Raw genomic sequence first — 8,866 nt, 5'->3', positions numbered from 1 at the left:
AGGACCTGATAGTAAACAACTCCGTTATGTAACACCTGCACCAGGCTAACGCTACACCACATTCATTACTATAAAAGCACAAAGAGGGGGCTTTCTGCATGGGGGGGGGGAGGAATTTGGAGCATCTGGCTGTACCAAGCTGAGGAAGGCTGCATTAAGATAAGAATCGGAGGAGGAGTCAAGTTAGTGGACAAGAAAATGCTTTTATATAGCAGGGCCGGTGGCCTCCAGCTAGAAGGAAGAGGAGTCGTCCAGTAATCGTAAGGTTGCTGGTTCAAGCTCGTCTCCTCCTGTCCTTGAGCAACACACTAAAACACATAGATGCCTTCTGCTGATGCACTCCCTGGTTATCGCTGATTGTCACTGGTTATCATTCTGAATCTGTCTAATTATACCTTGTGTATTTTATGTTTTCTTTTTAATTATTATGTACTTTACTTTTTAAACCGTTTTTAGAGAAGAACTATGGTGCTTGTGTGCTTTTATTTACTATTACCCTTTGCTTTTGTTTATGTAAAGCACACTGAATGATCCCTGAGTTTGGAATGTGCTATAAACTTGATTTGACTTGACTAAACCCCAAACTGCTCCCAATTTCCATGGTGCCTCTGCCATTGGTGTAAGAATGTTTGAGTTAATAGGCTCTGTAAAGCTCTCAGAGCGCTAGCAGGGGTAAAAAAAGTGCTCCCGATGGCATGGTAACCCATCAGTGTAAGAATGTGAGTGAATACAGTAGGTGAAATGTGAGGCATAACTCTGTAAAGTGTTTTGAGTGCTCAGGGAAATAGAAAAGTGCTATGTACTGTAAATCCATTTAGCACAACTGAAATGAGCAGCAGAGCACCCACTGAAGTTGCATCAGGACAAACAAAGCACACAGATCAACAAAAAACTAGCGCACAACCCTCCCAACTATTCCCATGCACTGGGATGGGGAGTCACGTGGAGCCAGCTATTGCAAGAATACTTCTTGTTGGAGTAGCCAGTGGAGTGGTTGTGAAAGACAGCCAGAGTGAGACCGGTCCAGAGATTAGAGTCAGGGTGCATGGTCTGTGTCAATGTCGAAAGCAGCTGCCGTGCTTCAGTGGTCATCAACGTGGCATGCGGGGGGGGCCTAGACTGAGAACGGAGACAGCTACTACTCACCAACTATATATGCAACTCCCCTCCCTGTGAAGAGGCCTTATCATTGAAAATTGAAGATGTTATGATGGACTTGATGATGAATGGGATGAATACAATGTGCATTGTGCAAGAGTCATCATTAACTGTCCATAAACCCATCTGTGAAGCAGTGAAAGACACACCTCTAAACTACACATTGCACTCAAATTCTAAATGGTAACAAATAACTAAGTCCCTATAGCAAACCATTACTGAGATTTCATTAACTGGTATCCAATCATGGTAAACCACAGGGCCAAGAGAAAGGAATTGTGAGGCTGATTTTCCTGTAGTATTATTCCACCAATTAAAAGTGTCAACTGGAGCAGACCAAAGACTGTAGAAAATAGAGCAGACTCACTGGTGACCAAAGATTCTAGAACAGAGCTCTGTTCTAGAATCTTTGCTGGTGACCTCTGGGTTGGCTCACATTCTACTGACTTGTAACTACTCTTGTTTAGCCTTTAAAAATATCTGTTGCCATACACCACGTGCTACTGGTCTACTTCTGCAGTTCAGATAATCTTAATGAGACAAATGCCTCTGGCTGAGACGCTGCTCTGCGTGAGAAAGAATGACAGCCACAGCCTACATGTAAATAAACGGTGTGTGTGTGTATGTGTGTGTGTGTGTGAGAGAGAGATAACCATGAAATTCACTATTCAGAGTAATACACTCCCACAATCCCTGTTAACCCTGACATGACGAAGGGGTTCATGGTAAAGGATTTCAACATTCAATATTTGGGCAAGCATTTCCTTGTTACTGTAACTGTAATAGTCACATGACAAATGCTAGAGCCCTCAGCCCTGACTAAGACAAGTGTTATACTATCTGGATCTCTGAATATGAGAGAGCCTATGGAACAATGTTGTAATCATAATATACTTTAATAATAGCAATAATATGCTCAAAGTGCCAAAAAACCCCAACAACATCATATCTGATTTATTAATGGATCACCTTCATGGATTCATGGTGATTTCCATGTCAGTAAACACACACACACACATAAACACACACACACACACGCACGCACGCACACACACGGATTACCTTCACGGATTCATGGTCCAGGCAACACAAAATCTGATAATTAAACTCCTGTGGTCAATGCTTTCCTCTTCCTTTTGTCTGTGATGATTAGACACAAGCTGTCCTGTCCGTGCAGGTATCTCTAGTCTCAGACATTGACCATGAGCCAGGTATCACCAGCAGGGATGTGCACAGATGTTTTGAGGGGCAGGGGCTCAAGCAGGGCTCGACATTAATGGTTGCCTGGTTGCCCTTGGCTACCAAATTGTTTCAAGTGGCAACCAGATTTGGTTGGCTTTGATAGCCAAAACCTCATGCCTGGTTGCCAAGCTGGCTACCACTTTGAACCACTTCCACAAGTTAACGTTGAGCCCTGGGCTCAAGTGAAAAAAAAAGGGCACTTCCCATATTTTTAAATAACAAATGCATTAGAACACATGGGGGAGGGGGAGGGGGAAAGAGGGGCGAGCTAGCTCTCTGTTTTGTTTGAACGTCAACAGAAGTGACGTTACCCAAAATCGGTTAGAGTATACCAAAGATTCTAGAACAGAGCTCTAGCTGTTCTAGAATCTTTGCCGACAACAGTCATTGTTCTCCTGTAAAGATTGCTGCCGGATATTTATAATGAGACTTCCTGCTCCTACAAACCTTATCAGTCAACGTGTCGTTTACAGGGATTTTTGTCTGGCTGAAAATAAAAGGAATTTCTCGACCCTGTTGATGTGACTCCTGCCCTGCCCTGCCCAAACCGCTCTGCAGGACCACATGCCTCAGCTAGGGCACTAGCGAGAACAGAGCTTTATATAACGATACGGGGGCAATACCACGCAAAACTGTCACGTCCGTAACGCCAACTAGGCTAAATATGGATGTGACAGTTTTGCGCACAATTGCCCTGGACCTCTTCTATTCTGAAATTTGAAGAACCTCTACTACACTGTAAAAAGTTTAACGTAAAATTTACAGCAACTTGCTGGCAGCAAATAACCAGCAAGTTGCTGTATTTCACTCTACAGTACACCTACTGTATGCGAAATCACAGTACCTATGCCTGATACTGTAAATGCAAACTACAGTAGTACTACCAGTGCTGTAATGTATACAGTATTGAATTGTCTACCGTATTTTTAATCACAGTACTTATGGATCATACTGTAACTTAGTACAGTAGTAATACCAGTGCTGTAATATTATATACAGTAATTTTGGGAAATTCATATCCTGCTTTATCTACAGCCAGGATAAATTTCACTAGGCCTAGGTATGGTTTAGGCTACACAAACTTGCATAAATAACCATTGACAACTTGTTATCAGTTTGAAAAGCAAGTACATTTATTCACTTTTTTCCGTTTAGAAATTCTCGTGTGCTACATCCTAACGTTAGACCAACGGTTGCAGTCAGCCTGATCCACCACCAGTAGCAGAGTGAAGCAGCACCTAGCAGAAATAGAAGAAAAAAAGATAAACAGTATTAGATAACAATTTTCAACTGAAACTGAAGGCTACTTACAAGTGAAACTTTAGAATAATAATTTATATATATACTGTATGTTTTTTGAGTTTACTGTCAAAATGCCAGGCTGAAGATGGTGTTAGCATAACTCAGTTTCGCAAGGTATATTTAGCTGCTAACGTTAGCCAGCTGGGTGAGCTCATTGATGATGTTTGCTTGCAGCAACACATAGATATATGTACTGATTACGATGAGTTAACGTTACATAAGTTAGAAGCTAGCTGGTAGCAGCTAAACCTCCACGTTAACGTTAACCAGCAGCACATCATCTTCAGCCTAACATTGTGACAGTAATATACTAGGCCTAGCACTACTAGCGAATGTTTTATATAAATTATATGAATATAATAAACTGTAACTTACTGAGAACTAAGGTAGGCCTAATATAAACGAGACTGCCAAAACGTTAACGTAACATAAAACATTAACGTTAATGCCACCTTCACAGCAACAGCAACTATGATAGCTAGCCTAACGATACTTAGTTGATCCAACAAGCATGGATGAGTTTGTAAGTTAGACAGTACAACGTACATAGACTGTACACATGCCCGAATTTAATGTAGTACAATTTCACAATGAAACATTAACGTTACATGAATAAATGCTTGCTTACCATTAAGGTGGAGCTGCGAACTTGACAGAGTGCTGAACACCGTTGGTCTGACTGACTGAACTGTAGCTCAAAAATGATCTCCCGCCGCCGGACAGTTCAAACGTCGTCGCGCGGTGCACGTTTCAATCACCACGTCAAAATTTTCCAGTAAACCATAAATCCATGACTTTTCAATATCTTTTCAAAATTATGATTTGGATGGAAAATCAACATAATATCAATGTCACCTTGCTATCTGGGAGCTTAACTTTGTATTTATGTGCAAAAAGAAAACAGAAAACCCCAACTGATTTTCCGCCATGTTTTTTCAAAATTTTCAAAAAGCTGACAAGTGAGGGAGGAGTCAGATTTATTACGGTGTTATGATTCGCAGCAAATTTTTATTACTGTAGTTTGACCATTTTTGACCATAATTCATAGCGAAACTACAGCAACATACTGTATTCACAAATACAGTACACATTTTTCTCAAAAACAGCAGTGATGCTGTGAAAATCACAGAATCTTGTTACAGTGTAGACAAAGCATATTGAGCAAGCATAGGGTAGGCTAGGCCCATTCAACAGTGAACTGAGACCACAGAATATTTTACGATTTAAGAAGGCAATATGATAGATCCACCACAATCTAGTTAAGCCAACATGCATTCACTGCCCAACAACGTGATGTTCCTGGGTTTCCAGGATTTCGGGTCAACAAAAAAAAAACTAAAAAAATTAAATTAAACTTGCTGATTAATGGGTTGAAGGAACCAGCCTTGTCTCAGCTCAAATTTTATTTTAAGTTCACGTTAAGATCTTAAAAATAGCCAAGGCTACTTAGTTTTTCTCCCCAATCACTCTTATCTTGCCTTATTTCTCCTCATTTCGAATGTTGACTTTTAGGCTACTTATTTTATTTCACATTAAACATTAGGCCTAGGCCTACAATCTTCTTGACTATGGAGGGGTCTTAAAAGTCTTTAAACGGTCTTAAATGTCATGTTCCTTAATTAAGGTCTGAAAAAGTCTTAAATTCCGTTGCCAAAGTCTTTTTTAAACGAAGGTCTTCAATTTTAATTATACTAGCCTGCAAGCAAGGTGAAATGGGGGAAAAAACTAGCCTGGCGGGCCATCCTATATCATTGAAATGTATAGTCTGGAATCGAGCCATTCACCTCGCTTAATCCAAGGGGCGGGCAGAGAATTGTCTTTCAAACTGCCTAGGCATGCAATAGGCCAGCGCTACGACCATATCCGTATCCGGTCGGCAAAACGGCAAATACATCCTTCTTCGAAAGGAATGACTTAAGTGCATTGTGTTGCTCAACTTTCAAAGAAAAGCACAGTCCAACTCCTCCAAAGTTGACGCCAACGCCGATTCAAACAACCGCTCTTCGTTTGCCATAGCCACCTTCCTTGTTGTTCACTGTCGCAGGACTGTCGCCATCCTGTTAAGCCCGCCTTAAGACTCTAACAAAATAGAGCGCTGTGATTGGATGACGTCCACGGCGTCAGCCAATAGAAATCCCTATGGTTTGATACTAGACGTACAGGATGAGCAAATTAATTTGCCGCCGCTAGGGTGCGTCTAGATTTCTAGGCTAGGAAAAAACAACAACAATGTGAAAATTCAACAGGGGGTTGATTAACGTCAGAGATCGTCTAATTTAGTGTTGCACGGTGCACCGATACTACAAAAGTGTCGCAATAGCTATTAGCAGTTGTCACAATACCTAATTTTGTGGTATCGGTATCGAAACAATAATTTTGGTATCGTGGCACTACACTAGTCTAATTTCTTAGGATGTGCGCAAACAATACTTCGGGTTTTCGCACCGGCAGCAATGAATCAACATAATCAGTCGAAAGGAGAGGACAGCACATCATGGGGAAGTGTTGTTTTAATTGTCATTATGGATTTGATCTGGTGTTTTACAACCGCATAATGGGTGTGATGTAGGTCTTAATTTTCATGTAAGTGGTCTTAAAAAAAGTCTTATTTGGGGTGGTCAAACCTGGGGAAACCCTGTAATGGAAAGAAGATACCGAAGGCTTTTTTGCCAAATTGAGTCAGCTTTACTTTCTTGTCCATAACTTGTCTAGGTTATGACACATTTTATTGTTCTTTGTCCTTTGGACAGTGCCTGGTGAGCTCGAACAACAAGGCTTTGAATCAGTTTACACCAGATTTGCCCTTCAATGAGACTGTGTGACATGTTCCAGCAATACTCATCACTTAAACCTCACTGATCACAGGAGAAATGTTCCTGTTGAAACCCACTATCAGAACTAAACAAGGCAATGCTGCATTTAGTTGTTATGCGTTCTGACTATGGAGCCAGCTCCCAGATGACAAAAAAAAAATGCCCAAATTACTTTTTTGACATCAGGACTCTGAACTAAACTATTTTCAGATGCCCATTTTTTTTTTACACTGAATAGGCTTAGTCCAACCAAAACAAGGTTTTGCCTAGTGGTAAGCTGGATAGGGGTTAATCCTAGCCTGACAATACAGTTTACTCACTAGATGAGGTGAGGGAATTCAACAAACTTGTTTAAGCTTGACAAATATATCAATAAAATCTGTTTTTCAATTGGACAACATATAGCAAATGTGAGTGGTAGCTATCACATCCCCCATTCTGTGTTTAAGTGATTAATAAGGTGTGTCTGATCTTTGTGCTGTATCAAAATTCCCACAGTTATGAAAGCAGACGGTCAAAAAAATATCTTACTTTGTATTTTTGAGTGGCTCACAAACTAACAATGTTCTATTTTCTGCTCTTCTCTCCCTCCTCCCTTTGGTTGGTTCCACCACCAGGATAAAAGACGCAGATTGACCAGCCCACGCTTTCATCCACCATTGTACACAGTATGGCACGCTTTGGCACAAGTTCAGTTTGTTTATGTTATTGTTTATTAGTTCATTTCTCCATGTTGTATGATTTATAGATAGACTTAAATTGTCATTGTGCAGTTGGTCCGTACAATGCAATTTGCTTGTGCAGCTTTTAAAAATAATACTCACATACACACTCACACACACAAAAAATAAAAAATAAGAATACACATTATAAAAAGAACATATCAAGGCATTAACATGCTTCCATTGCTTGAAGTCCATTTTAAAGTGCAACTGTGCAAGCTCCCATTGCTTAAAGTCCAAGTACAACTGTTTTGCTTTGTTTTATAAAATAAAAGTTTGAAATGCTATGGAGTGCCCTATTTTTTGACCCTCAAACTGATATCTCAATTGTAACTCCTACTTCTCAACAGTTTCTCATTGCAATGTCTCCTCATTTGCTCTATTATTTCTCCTAAGGAGAAACAAGTTGTAAATGAGACTACACTCAAACATATAAGAGATCTCCCGTATTTCTCATGCAATCACGAGGGGCGCTATTTCTTTTCCATTTGAATAAAATGCCTCAAAACGATGGCAAAACGTTTTGCCCAAAATAATCCAAAATCTTTTCAAGCTGGCATTGACAGTTTTGCCAAATATGTTTTTAAAATGCAATCCTACATTGCACTTTAAATATTAAATTGCAAAACGAATTGACAGTTAAATGATGAAACTGAATATTGAAAATTGAAATGCAAAATGAATTGCCATTTGAATTTTGAGACTGAAGTACCATTGCAAAATGGAATGCAATTCAATCCATGTTTATTCTATTTTTTAACCAAAATTATTGGAATTGATTTTAGGATTTCATTGTCACTTTGCAGATTAAAATGCAATTTGTTGGATATTATTGCAAATTGCAATATTAAATTGCATAATGAATTGTCAATTGCATAATGTAATGTCTTTTTGAATTGCATATTGCAGATTGCATTCTCATTTGAATAAAGCTACCCATACGCTTCCATAATAATGCCTAATTCACTAGCTTATAGAGGGCATTTTAAGCCTTACATGTTAGCTAGTGAGGACAAAACACTGTCCATAATGAACTAGCAGGAGAAAAATGCCCCTCACACTAGTAAACTAGTGGAATTTGAATAAATACACAAACGGCTGGCATTTTGTGCAACTAGTTAACTAGTGGGACGTAACATTGGCCACTAGTTAACTAGTGCGCAATGTCGCACTTGCATGCAAATGAAGAAGGCGGAACAAGGATTTTGATTGGTCCATAGAGCATCACAGTCCCGCCCACAGGAGTTTCCGGAAGTAAGAATTCAATGCAATTTCTCCATTGACAATTCGGGTATAAGCCATAAAAACTTAACTGCACATGGTAGACTCAAAACCAGCTACGGCTGTACTAAGCGATTGTGTATGCTCATATAGACGCCAAAAGTTCACAGGCACTAACCTCGTTTTGAGATAAATGTCTTTTATTCGCGATGTCTTGGATAAGTACTTCATTACCCACAATCCTGAACAATCCCACAGTGATGCCTCTGATTAGTGGAAAGGCCGTTATGATCATAGTTTGAAACTTTATCAGCGAAAATTATTGACAAAGATGGCGGAGTCTTTTACTGCCTATGGAGAAAATCTTAATATGAATAAAAACTTTCTAGACGAACATTGGTACTTGTA

This window comes from Alosa sapidissima, chromosome 24, assembly GCF_018492685.1.
Source record: "Alosa sapidissima isolate fAloSap1 chromosome 24, fAloSap1.pri, whole genome shotgun sequence".
NCBI lineage: Eukaryota > Metazoa > Chordata > Actinopteri > Clupeiformes > Clupeidae > Alosa > Alosa sapidissima.
The sequence above is the reverse complement of the archived record's forward strand: the minus strand, read 5'-3'. Positions refer to the sequence as shown.